At 36.5% G+C, this 16,645-nt stretch overlaps 1 long non-coding RNA gene across 1 annotated transcript in view; it reads left to right on the forward strand.

The window, feature by feature from the left end:
* Positions 1 to 16,645, forward strand: part of LOC150103767 (uncharacterized) — a 59,413-nt gene that overhangs the window by 5,047 nt on the left and 37,721 nt on the right. Inside the window, exon 2 of the long non-coding RNA XR_016548670.1 lies at positions 2,975 to 3,026. This is a non-coding gene — a long non-coding RNA (uncharacterized LOC150103767). The remainder of the gene's footprint in view (positions 1 to 2,974; positions 3,027 to 16,645) is intronic.

Below are 16,645 nucleotides of genomic sequence, written 5' to 3' on the forward strand. Positions count from 1 at the left end.
TCAGCCAGAGAGGCATGTTGTGAGGTTATGTGCAAGGATAGAAAAATCAGAACTCCATGGTGGATGTGTCCACCATGGAAGTTAAAGAGGTAGTGAAGGAAAATAAGAAAGCATATCAAAAGTTCCTGGCAAATAAGTCAGCTTGTGCGCTTAGAGAATACAGAGACAAATGTAAGAAAGCTAAACACTGTGTAAAACTAGCTAAACAAAGTCATGGGATGACTTTGGGAAGAACATAGAAAATAAATATCAAAAAGGTGATAAGATATTCTGGAGGTTGTTGAACAAGCTTAGAAATGGAGGAAAGAGTGCTGTAAAAGGAGTTAGAGATGATAAAGGTGACATGAAAACAGTAGAAAAAGATATCCTCAAAGTATGGAGTAATTACTTCAAAAAATTGCTAAATGAAACAAGCAGTGAAAGCACAGTGGTAAAAAACACTCAACAGGCATACAGTCAGGAATACATATCCATACTATAAGTTGAAAAAGCCATCAAAGGCTTGAAATGTAGAAAGGCAGCAGGAGTAGATGATATTCGACAAGAAATGCTGAAGTATGGTGGTATAAAAGTCTTACAGTGGCTGCACTGCATAGTTCAGAAGGCCTGAACAGAGGGAAGGAAAGTGGTATTAAACATGATATCAGAATTGGAAATGTTAATGTCAGCTCTTTGCTTTATGCGGACGATGTTATACTTCTAAATAAATCTGCTACAAGTTTTTAAGATTCCCTGACTAAATTGAATAACTGTTGTAATAGATATGGTATGAAGGTCAGCAATAAAAAGACAAAGACAATGAAAGTAGGTAGAATTGTTGTGAACTGAGAACCTGTGGAACAAGTAAAACATTTCAGCTACTTAGGCATGATTTTTAGTGAAGATGGTAAATTAAATATGGAAATAGACCACAGAATCAACAAAGCTGGTATGGTAGGAAGTCGATTGAATAAATTCATATGGAATAAGAGAGAAATTAGTCAGAACACTAAACTAGCTGTATACAAGACATTGTTCAAACCAGTTTTAACTTATGGATCTGAGAGCTGGGTCAGAAGTAAAACACTTGATCAAAACTAGAGACCGCAGATATGAGAGTCCTGAGAAAGATTAGAGGCATGAACACAGTGGCATAGCTAGAGCTGTTGCCACCCGGGGCGGTCCCTGAGTTTGCCGCCTCTCTCAATACAGACCAAAAATACTACAAAAAATCAAAATGACATATAGGGAAATAAATTAAAACACTATGCTTATTTTTGAAGTAAAACTTTAATTTCAACATTCTAAAATGTTATTTTTCTTGCTTTTCTGTTAGCAGAATCATCGACGACATTGGCGAAATCTCTTTCATAGTAATGTTGATAATTATTAATCAATTTTATTTAGAAAAACTCCTCTCAAAACTAGCAACACGTACAGCAATTGTGAGGAAAATTCGCAGCAGTATTATAATATTTGGAACTGAGTTCTCAAGACTATATTTTAGAATTAACTGCAAAGGTTCGGAAAGGTTCAAAATGCTGCCCAGGGCGGACTTCCCCCTCCACATCCCCCCTAGCTACGCCACTGCATGAACAGATGGCATCAATGGCAGTATCATATTAAAAACGATTATATTAGGAAAGAACTTGACATTGTCAGCATCCAGGAATGCGTTAGCAGAGCTAATCTCACATGGTATGGTGACTTAAAACAGAATGGGCGAGGAAAGATTAGCAAAACAGGTGAGGTGTTCTCTGCCAGGTTGGCAGGAAAACGACCCAGAGGAAGATCGAGATATAGGTGGATTGATACGGTACAAAGTACCGTATCAATACGGTACAATAGAAATATAAGATCTCGTAGTGTTGGAGTCTTGACAAGTAACAAACTGATTTGGAGGAAAATTGTAGATAGGAAGTTAGTATTGATGTAAACTTTTCATGTAGTACTATCATATCCTGTACACCCCATGAGGGTACTTGTCAGGAATTTGATGATGATGATGATAATGAATTACATCAGAAGATGATTTACAAAGATCATCAAATGATATCTCAGAACAGTATAAAATAATAATATCTAAAGAAAAAAAAACCCCAAAATAATGGCATTCAAAGGAGAAAATCTAATAAGTAAAATAGTGATAAATAATAAAATATTCTTCTTCTCTGACACTACAGCCCCATGTAGGGCCATGGCCTCCCATTTTTGGGTTTCAGAACTCACTACGAGGTGGTGTCGTTACCCCCATGCTCTAATAAAATATTAGAACAAGTAAATAATTTCAAATACTTGGAATGTGATTTATCATACAAAGAAAAAAAAGACATAGACACTAAAATATAAAACTTTGTCAAAGTAAATGGCATCATAAATAATATACTTAAGCCATCCCTAATACAAAAACACACATGAATCAGACTATATAATGTCTGGTCAAAAAACCAACTCTACTATATGAAAGCAAAACATGGGCCATAAAAAGGAAAGATGAAAAACAAATTCAAACAGCAGAAATGAAATTTCTCAGAAAAACAGCTGAATATACCAATTGGGACCATAAAACAAGTGAAGAAATTTTACTATCCCTGAATATAAAACCGATCAATTACTACATAAGAGAGTATAAACAAAAATGGCTAGAACATTTAAATCGAACAGACAACAGCAGACTACCAAAAATATTACACAAATATAAAATAAGTGGTAAATGAAGAATCGGAAGACCAAGAAAGAGATGGCATGAGATTGGAACAGGCCACTTGGCCTAAAATCCATATTAGGATGAAGAAGGCAATCTGAATGGGTAGGGAACCTAGTTGAAAATTCTGCATATAATATTTTTTCCTAACATATAGAGTAACAGAATAATTTAAGTGTCATTCTGTTGTTCTATAATAATTTTATCATTAGACCTGTGTTATATTATTTATTATTATATTTTCAGAATCTTTTCAATGCCTCACCATTATTTTTATTTTATTTTATTTAGGTAAAACCACCAGGAAGAATAATAATGAACATAAGAAGAGAGCTAGAATTAGGTTTGTTTATTATTATACAGCATTGTGCATTTAAGTAACATAAAGACAGACATTTTCACCAAGATTTATGTCTTTTTAAGTACTCTTAAGCATATGACTTAGTGCTAATTACTTACCCATGGAGAGTATTTAGCAAACTCTTGGAGTGGATGAACTCTACTTATCCAGCAGGTAAAGGAAATCTACGACACAGTCCATGGACAGTCAAAGTTGGATGAAAAATTTCAGAAGAATTCAGAACAATCCAGTCTCTTATTCCAATCAAGGGGTGATACAGTCTTAACTTATCACCAGCAATTATGTGACAAGACAGATGATGCAGAATATATGATGAAAAAGTTAACAGACACATATGAAGTGAGACGACTTAAGAGAAATTTTCAGAAAACAGAATATATGGTGATGAGGAAGATTTACATTAAGGTTCTGTAATAATATACTATTCACCTCAATTTCATTCTCTTCAATTCCTGAAGTAAATTCATTTTCCTTCAATATCAGCCATTCGTTCTCTCATTCCTGCAATATCACAGCCTGGATGATATACTCTTGCAAAGTCTTCGCTTAGTAATTCTACTATTTCATCTGATTCAGTTACCTCTCTGTCATCAGCATTCCTCAGAATCATTCTGCATATACATTTTTTCTTTTACTTGCAGCATATCGAAAGAACTGTTTGGTATTCACTTTAGCTTGCATTGCTAATTTACTTTCATAATCTGCTTTAGCTTTTCTTACAACACTTGTTACCCTTCTGGCCTGGGCTTTATACCATTCATGTGCCTGCAGGTCACCTTTCCCCTTAAATTCTCTCCACAGTTGTTTCTTTTTTTGCAGCTCAATCTTAATGGTGTTATTCATCCATTTAATCCCTACTTGATTTATTATTCGGACTCTAGGTATACAGTCAGCCACTGCCTCCTGCAAACACTTCTTAACCACCTCCTATGCACTATCAACATCCAGCCCTTGCAGTTTTACATGCCATGGCACTGAACCAATCAAACTCCTAAGCGTGTCATAAGCTTGTATACAGAGCAGATTCAACAGACTCAATTTGTGTGAAAGAGAACCAGATGAACTATGGGAAGAGATTAAAGATATAATTGAAACAGAAGCAAAAAAAGAATATTCCAACAGTGTGTAAGAAGAAGAAGAAGTCTAAATGGCTCTCTGAAGATGCCATCACAACTGCTCAGGAAAGGAGGAAAATGAAGGCCACAGGAAATTTGCAGGAAGTACGGCATTTGAAGGCAGAGTTTTAATGACAAGCTAGAAGAGACAAGGAAAAATACTTTAGTCAAAATACTTTTTTGACCTTTTCAAAAAGATCAGAGAACTAACAGGAAAGTCTAGTGCTAGGGTGACAATATTGAAAAGTAAACACAAAGAATATCTTACAGAAGCTGCAGACATCAAAGAAAGATGGAAAGAGTATACAGAAGCCCTTTACAGAAAGGACTCCAAAATTACTGAGAAATTTGAAGAGCAGGATTATATACAGGGGCCAGTATCACTGGAGAGTGAAGTGAGGTGGGCACTGGAAAAGCTATTCACAAGTACAAGGAGGGGATGGAATACCTATTGAGCTGCTCAAAGCCCCCTGGGAGAAGAGGCAGTTAAAATTTTAACAGCTCTATGTCAACAAATTTGGATCACAACTACAGGGCCTAAGGAATGGAAAAAATCAGTTTATATACCTTTATTGAAGAAAAGTGATGCAAGAGAGTGCAAAAATTACAGAACTATAGCACTGATTTCTCATGCAAGTAAAGTCTTACTTAAGATCATTCAGAGAGGACTGGAACCATTCGTGAAGAGACAAATGCCAGATGAACAGGCACGATTTCGAAAAGGCAGAGGAACAAAAGATCAGATTGCCAATGTGAGATGGATAATAGAAAGAGCACAGGAATATCAAAAGAATGTCTACTGTTGTTTCCTTGACTATAGTAAGGCTTTTGACTCTGTAGATGATGTGAAACTGTGGAATGTGTTAAAAACAATGGGAGTACCAGAGCATTTCATTATCCTTCTGAGGAATCTTTATTATGAACAAGAAGCTACTGTCTGAACAGATCTTGGAGAAACTGAGTATTTCACAATTGGTAAAGGGGTGCAACAAGGATGTATTTTATCTCCGTGCCTGTTTAACTTGTACAGCGAATACATTTTAAGAATGGCAGGACTGGAGGAGTCTTCAGTTGGAATTAAAATTGGTGGAAGAAATATTAATAATTTGAGATATGCAGATGATACCACCTTGCTAGCAGAATGCAAAGAAGATTTGGAGGAACACTTATTATGAAAGCTAAAGAAGAAAGTGCTAAATATGGCCTTAAACTTAACTTCAAAAAGGCAAAAGTTATAGCAACATGTGAACTTAATGATTTTGAAGTAGATGGGGAGAAAATGGAAGTAGTTAACAATTTTGTGCTCCTAGGATCCCGAATTGATGAAGATGGGTTGTATTGAAGAAGTTAGAAGAAGATTATTACTCAGAAGGAAAGCAATGACAAATTTAAGCAAGATCTTTAACGATAAAGATATTAGCCTTGCAACAAAAATCAGAATCGTGAAAGCAATGGTATTCCCTGTATTCCTGTATGGATGTGAAAGTTGGACCCTGAGAAAGAGTGAAAGAAGAGAGATGCATTTGAACTATGGGTTTGGAGATGCTTACTAAGAATACCATGGACTGCAAAGCAAACCAAAAAATCAGTGACAGACAGAATAAAGCCAGATTGCTCTCTCTCGAAGTTATGATCATCAAGCAAAAATTGTTATACTTTGGGCATGCTATGCGAGCAGATGACAGTCTGGAGAAGATGATGATGCTTGCTAAAGTTGATGGAAGCAGGAGAAGAGGAAGACCCAGAATTCGATGGAGTTAAAGAAACAACAGGAATATGTGCCTGGAAATTCTGAAAGATATGGCCAGGGGAAAATGTGAATGGAGAGCGTATGTTCATAGAATCACCAGGAGTCAAAAACGACTTGATGGAACATAACAACAACAACACCTTAAATTAGCTCTGCTTACACGTTCTTGATTACCAGTAATGTCTAGTTCTTTTCTAATATTTTCATTTTTAATATGATTCTGCCATGGGTGCCATCTGTTCACTCTCCTAATTTTTCTCATATCTGTGTCTCTAGTCTTTTGAGTCTTTGATTAAGTGTTTTATTTTTAACCCAACTCTCAGATCCATAATTTAAAATTGGTTTGAACACTGTCTTGTATGCTGCTGGTTTTGTGTTTTAGCTAATTTCTCTCTTATTTCATATAAATTGATTTAGCTGGTTATGTCACACCAGCTTTCCTTATTCTGTTGTCTATTTCCAGATTTTACTTGCCATCTTCACTAAAAACTGTGTCTAATGGCTGAAATGTTTTACTTGTTCTATAAGCTCTCCATTCAGAAAGCAGTTGATATGTTTCAATCTTTCTACTATTTGTTCATAATTTTGGTCTTTCTTTTGCTGATTTTCATGACAATTTTGTTACAGCTGTTATTCAATTTAGTTAGAGAATTCTGGAGACTTGTGCTAAATATGTTTAGGAGCACATCATCTGCATAAAGCAAAGAGCTAAGTTTGATATCTCCAATTCTAATAGCAGGCTTAATGCCACTTTTTTTCAAAATGTGATCTATATAGATGATGAATAAGAGTGGAGATAATGTGCATTCTTGTCCCACACATGATTTTACATCAAACCATCTTCCTGTATTCCTCTCAGTTCTAACTGATGACTTACAACTTAAATATAGACTACATATTGCCCTGTATAATGCTTTATTTATGCCATATAACTGTAGTGTTTTGAAATGCTTTTCTTGGAGCACTTTGTTGTATACCTTTTACAGATATACAAAACTAAAAGTACAGATCTTGTCATATGCCCATGATTTCTCAACTATCTGTCATAAAGTGACAACCTCTATTTGGCCTGAATCCAGCTTGTTTTTCACCCAGTTTCTCTTCCACAATTTTTCTCAGCATCTTTTTAAGTATGCTTGCATAAATCTTACCTGGAACACGTAGTAGAGAAATTCCTCTGTAATTGTCACATTCAGCTTTATTTCCTTTTTATAGATGGGAACTATTACAGCTTCATTCCAGTCATCTATAATCCGAAATTCTGATCAAGCCCTCTGAATTATGCAGTGTGGCTACTGCGAAACTTTTATACCTCCATACTTAAGCATTTCTGATCAAATATCATCGATTCCAGATGCCTTTCCACATTTCAAGTTTTTGAAAGCTTTTTCTACCTCAAGTATTGATAATTACTCATGTTTTCATTCCTCTTGAAAATTTTCAAGAGAAATGCAAACAGGGTGTATAGTTGCTTTCATTAGGACAATTTCAATTACTGGGAAACATGGATTTTGTGTTGTTTATGGAGAGAAATTTAAGAAGAAACCTATATAGATGGGGGAGAGGAGATTGGCTTTAAAATGAGTAAGTATCTTCATTGGCACTTTAACCAAGTCACAGGTTTCCCTAACTGGAAAATAGTTTATAGAATTCTTCATGCAAATTCCATGTTAATGACTGGAAAAAGGAAGGTTATGATGTTGGTAAGTGTTACTGTCATATGTTTGACATGGGAAAATATACAGACAGAAAGATCATGATAAAAACTAGGAGAAGCATAAAAGACAAAGGATGAATTGTGTCATCCTGAATAGAGCAGCAAGAAAAGTATAACAGAACTATTTATTATATAGCATTGGCTAGATTTTCTGAAGCAAAGGAAAATGGTGTTGAAAATACAGGATTTTTTTATTTTAATGTACACTTGGAAAAGATCTCTCTCTCTCTCTCTCTCTCACACACACACACACACACACAGTTATCCAATACTTCTCGTGGAAAGGCTTAGACGTTGGTTATACATTCTTACTAAATAGCTTAAGGAAATTATAACGTACAATAGAATATACATTAAAATACATTTTAATATACTTCCAATATTTTGGCAATGTCACGTTGCCATTATCACAGGAACTTAAGTACAAGACACATGTATGCAAGCACAACACACAGTAAATGAGGAATGAAGCAGGAAGCTATTCTTTCTCCTAAAAGTTCTGGTGGTGCCCCATAGCAGGCAATGTTGGTATTCTTGGCCGATTGGGTTGAAGGTCTTCTGATGTAGGTTTCCCAAATTTGGGGCACTCTCATGCACCCAAATTTGTTTAGGTTTGGATTGTTTCTTAGGGCTGAGGCTGATTCCATGAATAGCCTTTTGTATTTCAATTTACTACGGTGTATTATCGTGGCTTTCTTCCACCATATTCTATGGCGGGTATCCAGCGCATGGTCTGCAAGACCACAGTGGCTGTATTGGTGAAACCGGATGTAGTCCTTGTGTTCTGAAATTCTGACATTAGCTGTCCTGCCTGTTTGGCCAAAGTAGGACAGCTTACAGCTGCAAGGGACTTGTTATACACCAGGTAGGTCTGGGGGGGGGGAGGTTGGTCTTTAGTGGAGCAGATAAGGGATGTCAATTTTTTATAAGGTCTGTAACAAAAAGTTAAGTCATGTTTTTTTAGGATTTTTGTAATTTTTTCCAAGGTGCCTCGGATATAGGGAATGGTGATGGATTTAGAGTAATCTTTGTTGCAAAGGTGGGGGGGGGGTGTCGTTTATTGGTTTCAATATTTTTTGGATTTTTTTGGGGGGAGTGTAGCCATTGGCTGAGAAAGTGTTGAGGATGTGATTTAGTTCATTGGTTAGGGCATTGTCATTTGAACAGATTAGTTTATCCCTGTTGTATAGTGTCGTAACAACTCCATATTGTTGTGAGGGGGGATGGTGGGATTGTTGGTGAATGTATCTGCCTATGGGTGGGTTTTCTATAAACTGAGAAAACCAAAGTTTCATCAGGCTGGCAGGTGACTAGTGTGTGTAAGAAAGGAAGGCAGTTGTTTTTTTTTTTCTTCCCGGGTGAACTTGATTCTGGGGTGTTGGTTGTTTAAGTGTGTTAGGAAGGAGAGGAGTGTATCAGAGCCATGTGGTCAAATAGCGAACACATCATCAACGTAGCGAAGCCATATGGTTGGTTTTTGTGGGGCAGAGTTTAAGCCTTTCTCTTCAAAAGTCTCCATATAGAAGTTGGCCAAGGGTGGGGAGAGTGGAGAACCCATTGCTGTCCCCTCTATTTGTTTGTAAAATTTTCCTTGCCAAAGAAAATAGCCTGAGTTCAATGTGAACTGAAATAGGGCTGTGATATCGGGAGGAAATTTAGCTTGGATTAGCTCTAAGGATTCTTTGAGTGGGACATTTGTGAATAGGGAGGAGACATCAAAACTGACCATTATGTCAGTGTGTTTGATAAGGTTTTCTATACTGGCTTTGAAGTGGGCTGAGTTTTTTATATGTGAAGGTGTGTTGCCAGTATAGTGAGGGCTTTGGCCAAATGTTTAGCTAGTTTGTGTGTGGGGGAATCAATGCCATCCACTATGGGATGTAATGAATGGCACATTTTCTTTATATAGTTTTGGGAGTCCATATATATGGGGGGGGGGGGTATGGAGTTAAACGGTTTTAATTTGTTAGTGACTTCTACAGGCCAAGAAGTGACCTTCTTAAGGAGCTTGTGGAGTTTTCTAATTTGTGAGTTGGTGGGATTGTACTCGATAGGGAAGTAAGTAGCCCGATCTAACAATAGAGCATTCAGCTTACCTGTGTAATCCTTTTGGTTAAGCAATACTGTGGCATTCCCTTTTATCTGATTTGGTGATTATTATTTCCTTGTTTTTCTTTAATTCTTGCAGAGATTTAATTTACTTATTGGGCATGTTGGTTTTTGGTGGTTTTGCTTTGGTCAGAACACAAGCCACATCCAGTCTAATATCGTTGGAGACGTGGTTTGGAAGGTGTCGTATCCCGCGTTCAATTTGTATCATAATGTCTTCAGTAAGTATTCTTCTGGGCGCAACAGCAAAGTTGTGGCCACATGAGAGAGCGTCGAGTGCTTCAGGTTTCAAACTAATTGACAAAAGGTTGACTACCGTGTCGGTAGGAAGTTGTGGTTTGGAGTTCGAGTTCTTTTTTAAATTCTCAAATTTTTTGATGTGTCATTCCGATACTTTTTAAAATTCTTTGTTCACAGCAGTGCACGAGATGTCGTATAAAATAGACCAAATCTCGTGGTTTAAGGTGCTGGTAAGCTCATCTTCGAGTGCCTGGATAGCTAAGTTAGCGTCAATCAGGGAACGGTGAGTAGAGCCAATTTGTTCCCTGCGCAAAGCTTGGCTGGCGCGGTTATAGATACGGAGAGCCTTTTGTGAAAAGAAACGGTGCTTGAATTTGACACAGTTTAGGATTACCTTGTTATCCCGGCAGCGTTTTAGGAAAGTGATACAATTCAGTTGTCTTGATAGCTTCAACTTCATTTTACTGTAATGGAGGGCCTTATGTGCGATGGATTCTCTGTGGATTATCGTAATTCTCGTGGAAAGGCTTAGACGTTGGTCATACATTCTTACTAAATAGCTTAAGGAAATTACAATGTACAATAGAATATACATTAAAATAAATTTTAATACACTTCTAATATTTCGGCGTCACACTGCCATTATCACAGGAACTTAAATACAAGACATGTGCATGCAAGCACAACACACAGTAAATGAGGAACAAAGCAGGAAGCTATTCTTTCTCCTAAAAGTCCTGATGGTTCCCCCTAGCGGACATTTTTGGCCAATTGGGCTGAAGACCTTCAGCCCAATTGGCCAAAAATGTAGGTTTCCCAAATTTTGGGGCAGTCTCATGCACCCAAATTTGTTTAGGTTTGGATTGTTTCTTAGGGCTGAGGCTGATTCCATGAATAGCCTTTTGTATTTGAATTTACTACGGTGTATTACCGTGGCTTTCTTCCACCGTATTCTATGGTGGGTATCCAGTGCATGGTCTGCAAGACCAGAGTGCCTGTATTGGTGAAACTGGATGTAGTCCTTGTGTTCTGAAATTCTGATATTAGCTGTCCTGCCTGTTTGGCCAAAGTAGGACAGCTTAGAGCTGCAAGGGACTTGGTATACACCAGGTAGGACTGGGGGGGGGGGAGGTTGGTCTTTAGTGGAGCGGATAAGGGATGTCAATTTTCTATATGGTCTGTAACAAGAGGTCAAGTCATGTTTTTTTAGGATTTTGGTAATTTTTTCCGAGGTACCTAGGATGTAGGGAATGGTGATGAATTTAGAGTAATCCTTGTTGTGATGGGGAGGGGGGTTGTGGTTTATTGGTTTCAATATTTTTTTGGATGCTATTTTCAGAGTAGTTTAGTAGGACTGCTTAGACATTAATTTTCACTTCTGCTGATGTTTAGTGGAATAAAACACACATCCACATCTAGAGCAAATAATTAACTAAATTTATTTAATTAATTAGATTACTAAGCCAATATTTTGCTTGGTCATCAAGGCATCTTCATGGGCATAAAGAGATATATAGAACACATGCATGCAGCAAACCTAGTAAAAATCTAAATACAGAATGATTGTAAAAGGCAAGCTTCTACAGTCCTAATTGGCCATCTATGGATGCTGTAATAGGTACTTGGCAAAGGTCTCAAAATGATGGTTTGATTCCCAGGTTTTTGGGAATGCCAAATTTAAGTTTGGGGAATGCTGTAGTGCTGTGGCACATTCCAAAAATCTTTTTCAATCTACAGAAAACCTACCTGCACTGGCAGGTGTAAAATCTTATCACAATTGTTTTATTTAAATCTTATTAAATCTTGTTGTCTGCGCCATTGTGAAATCTAGGTAAACTTTGTTTATATTATTAAATTTCTTATCATGTCTTATTAAATCTTATTAATCCTTGTCTGCTGCTGCACCTTTGTAAAACTATTTATTTAATTAAATCTTGTCGTCTGTGCCATTTTAAAATCTACGATATTATACTATTCAAAACTTATCTTGAAAATTTCACTTTACTTAATTTATAACTCTTTATCTTTAATCTTAACTTTAACGGTCATATTTCAGAGTAAATTATCCATTGCTTGATTTTATCTCTTAGCTCACAATCTTCTCACTTAACTTAATCCACTGTTGACTCAAGGCCACAAATATTATTGTTCTCGTGTGCAAAACTTTCAAACCTAAGAGAATGCCTCTGGCTGGAGCCAATCTCTTTGTCTGAACAACTGGTATTTTTCTAAATTGAATTTTGGAAAATTTATTTGATTTCTAGCTGCACCACCAAAGTTCGTGGATAGGATATGATTGTCCTTCCGAAGAAAAACTCTCAGTTAATCACGGAACCCACCTCTCTTACTTATAACTAAATCTAGCAATGTAAAACTTTTTTTCTACAGTCGTGGCTATTCAAGGACACACAGATTCGAATTTAATGAGCAGTGCAGTGGTAACAGGAATCAGGCAAATTATTTGAACAAGAAAACGATTTATTCGTGTTCAGAAAAATGCACAAAAAAAGTCAATAGGTCAATGTTGTTTGTTTGTTTAAGTGAGATTGACTTAGGTCAATCTCACTTAAACAAATGCAGGCTTAGCAAATAATAACAATATTAAGCACACAACACATCACTTTAAATTCTACTAAGTTTCCTCTCACATATAACTGAACAAGACAATTCTATTGTTAGCTAAAGGCCTATAGTCTTTATGTATCATTACAAGCAAAAACTTTAAACAAATCACCGTCACAATTCTGTCTCTAGTAAAACAATAGAAAGATCTTACTTTGAATCAGTTGTCTGGTTCTCTCTGAATGATTCTAGAAATCACCTTCTTCTATTATCTTCCGATCTTAGCAACGTGTATGGGTACCTTCTCCGGGATTTCCTCTTACTACTTGCGAATGTCAGGAACTAACTTGGCAGCATGAAACTCCGGTATCTACTTTCTTCTAAAAACAACTCGAATTAGTTGTCTCGCACTTCTGGCTGGAATGCAGGGCTCCGATCTTGAACTGGTGCAGCTTTCCTGAACTTAGATCCAAAACAGAAACAAAGACGAACTTATTCTACCACACACATCTAAATCTGCCTCTCCTGATGCGTGACCTTAAGATGATTGGCAAAAACTCTGTTGCCGTAATTTACATCATAACTCTTTAGCCATAACTTACATCGTTGTAACCTCCGTAACTCCACGTCTCCTCGACTCTGCGATTTCGTTTGACTCCGTGACCTCGTAACTTCTCACTGATCTCGCTACAATGTCCCCCCCCCATGTTGTCATAGCAACTCCTTTTTATCTGGCTCCGTTGACCTTGGGTTCTGCTAAGTATTAATCCCCTGGGTCGTGGTTCTGCACACGCCACCTTTTTCAGTCGTTGCATTAAGGCGGGAAACCCCTGTATATATTTGACCTTCGTGATTGTAATCACCCTAGGTCATAAGTTAATAAGATAATCCGTCTAGAAATATCTTTATCTGGAATTCTTGTGACATAAATTAATTCACATTTAACTTTCTTTATTCTTTTATAAAACTTTTGGCAGTTACATTATTTAGTAATTTACACAATTTTCTTTCCATATTACTAGACATAAGAAATTTTGCTAATTAATCACAAGCATATTGAATGGAATTTTGTTTACCAGTAAAATCAGTATATAAGGTATTTTTGTATAAAATTCCTTCTATACATGATTTTTCACAGGTATGTCCATCACCTATCACACCACCACCATTGCTCTCAGCAGTATAGTGTTATCAGAACCTTAACAAACAGAGCTAGAACCATCTGCTTTCCACTGAAATCAATTGCATTTAGGGCACATTTTTAGCCAATGGCTTCTCCCTTAACAAAATCAACAGAGTTCTTTGCTCCAATTCAATCCCTCCCAAAATCCAGAACACAAAAAATGCATTGCCATTCCTTCCCTACATCCAAAGCACCTCAGAAACAAATTGCATACATTCTTAAAAAGGTATAACACAGAGACATTCTTCAGGCACCAAAAATTAGCTACCCTTATCTGCTTATAAAAATCCCCCCTCACCATCCTGGGGGGAGGTCTACATATCCCCTGCTCCTGTAAGCTTAAATACTAGAGATAGGAAAAACCTGCTGATATCCATCTAGAAGATGGATATTGGCAAAAAATATGACACAGAAAACACATCCCTTCATCTACACTACAGTTTGTTCAAGGATTGCAGACCATGCAATGGATGAAGATCACCAAATTCAGTGGAAAAAAACCTTCCTCCTATACAGAAACAGATTTGAATCAGAGAGACTATTTTTGGCATCTGCCAGAGCACTATAACAGTCTCCAAACTTAAATAAATGTGACTACAATGCACTGCAAAAAAAATCTGGAAGACCATCATTTTGAATCCTTCAAGTGTCCATCACTGCACCCACACAGGGTGCCAGTTAGGACTGTAAGAGTTCACTTTTTCCACTTAATATGAATTTGCCTTCCTACTAGTATGTCTGCATACATGTGCTCAATATTTTTAATTGCTGATGAAGAGGACTTGACAAATTATGCAAAACCTTACTCGTCCCCCCCCCCCATTTGTTTAATATGTCCCAATAAGTCAATAGGAGTTCTATAAAGTGATAGTGATGATTCATCTGTTAGTTTTTAAATATTTTGTTTAGAAAGTTACCTTTTATTAAATAAAAATATTCTATTTAGTCCAGTCTGTCTTACCTATTTGCCAGTTGGTAAAATCTACTTGCTACAGACAAGTGGGTGAGTGCATTTGTTGAGTCCTACCCATGATGATGATGATGATTTATGGTTTTAATGGTGCAAGGACAGCAAAGGTCATACTGTTCCATATCAACGGTTTTAGCAGTACACAAGGTAAGACAATCACAAACATCTGTGTGCACAGCAGGATTCAAACCCTTGACCTGTTGGTTGGAGGGCAGGTACGCTAACCACTCCCTACCCATGAAGATGCCTTGGTGACCAAGACGAAATACTGGCTTAGTAATCTAATTAACTAAATAAATTTCGTTCATTAATTATTGGCTATGGGCAACTCTTTTCTTCCACTAAACATCAATATGAGTGTAATTTGAGCATCATGGATAGATCCAACAATTCATTTTTGAGGGTACAACTTCATAATTTGCCAAAACCATGATTTGCAGAGGAGCCAAGTGAACTCTCCATGTGTACAATTTAGTAATGAATCCATTATTACACATTTTAAGTTCCTCTCAAATTTTTTGAAAATTATTTTTTTTTTAATCATTTGGTTTGTTATTTTCTTCTCTTATTTATGAGGTTATGAAGTCAAGTTCCATCATCAGATTCCTAATGTCTACCCTTTCCAGGGATGTATATAACACTAGTCTTTGATTAACTGTTTTTAAATTTTTAAATAATTATTTTGTAGACTAGTTGCCAGATAGCATACTGGATCTAATAGTAATTCTAAAGAGGCTTCTAGGCCAACTAATGAATAATCTTGCTGCAACTATTCTGCCAGGTATGCCTTGTGTGTGTGTGTGTGTGTGTGTGTGTGAGAGAGAGAGAGAGAGAGAGAGAGTTCAAATAGTAGTAGTAGTAGTATGTGGAAGGAGGCAGTGTTGAGCAGGAGAGCTGCCAAAAACCATGATTTGCAGAGAAGTTTGGTGAAACTCTCCATTATATAGCTTAGCAATGAATCCATCACTACATATTTTATGTTCCTCCAATTTTTTTTTAAAAACTGTTTTCCTTTAATCATTGGATTTGTCCAATAGTTAAAGGAAATCTCATCTAAAAACAACAAATTACATGATAATACAGTAATTAACTTTAATGAAATTAAAGTACAGATATTTCATACTGAAAATAACAGTATATATCAGTGTGTAGAAACAAGCAAATCAAAGAAATGGGAATACAAGGTACATACAACAGTTGGTGATTTACCAATTAAAAACTTTGCCATGTGCTGGAAATTAATATTAATAAATAATATTATTAAAAACTACTTTTGATGGTCACATAAAATAAGAATCTCCCAAACTTCTGGGAGAAAGAGATAATCGTTCCAATTCAGATTTAGCTGATGTAAAAGGGCTTCACAACTTTCTTTGAAAAGGCATTCATATTTAAAACTGCTTCTATGGAGAAGATGAGCTTCATCCCACCGGATACTATGTTTAGTGTCAATACTATGTTGTGCCAGACCAAACTTTTGAGGTGTCATGTATTCAATATAATATTGATGTTCATTAATTCTTTTTTCCATAGAATGGCCTGTCTGTCCAAAGTATGTCAAATTACATTGACAAAGTATCTGTTAAATGTTAGCTAATGATAGAGGTGACAGTTTGTCTTTTGTAGATGGCAACAGATGAGAAATTTTGTTGATAGGAAAATATGTGGGCATAAGGTGATACTTCTTCATAATTCTACCAATCAGTTCAGAGATGCCAGAAATATAAGGGATTGGAATCCTGCAGTTGAAGAATCCTGAGGTATTGGAGCATAGGAGTCAGTTATCTGCTGGATTTGATTAGGGTTGTAACCATTAAATTCCAATAAAGATTTCAGAGTGAGAAGTTCTTGTTGTAAGCTTGAGGAAGAGGAGTACACATTATGTGCTCTTTTAATTAAAGACTTGATAACACCAATTTTTTGAGAGGTGTGATAAGCAGACTTTTGATGAATGT

Source organism: Typopeltis vanoorti, chromosome 8 (assembly GCF_054136105.1).
Source record: "Typopeltis vanoorti isolate ZY-2024b chromosome 8, IOZ_Tvanoo_1.0, whole genome shotgun sequence".
Classification (NCBI taxonomy): domain Eukaryota; kingdom Metazoa; phylum Arthropoda; class Arachnida; order Uropygi; family Thelyphonidae; genus Typopeltis; species Typopeltis vanoorti.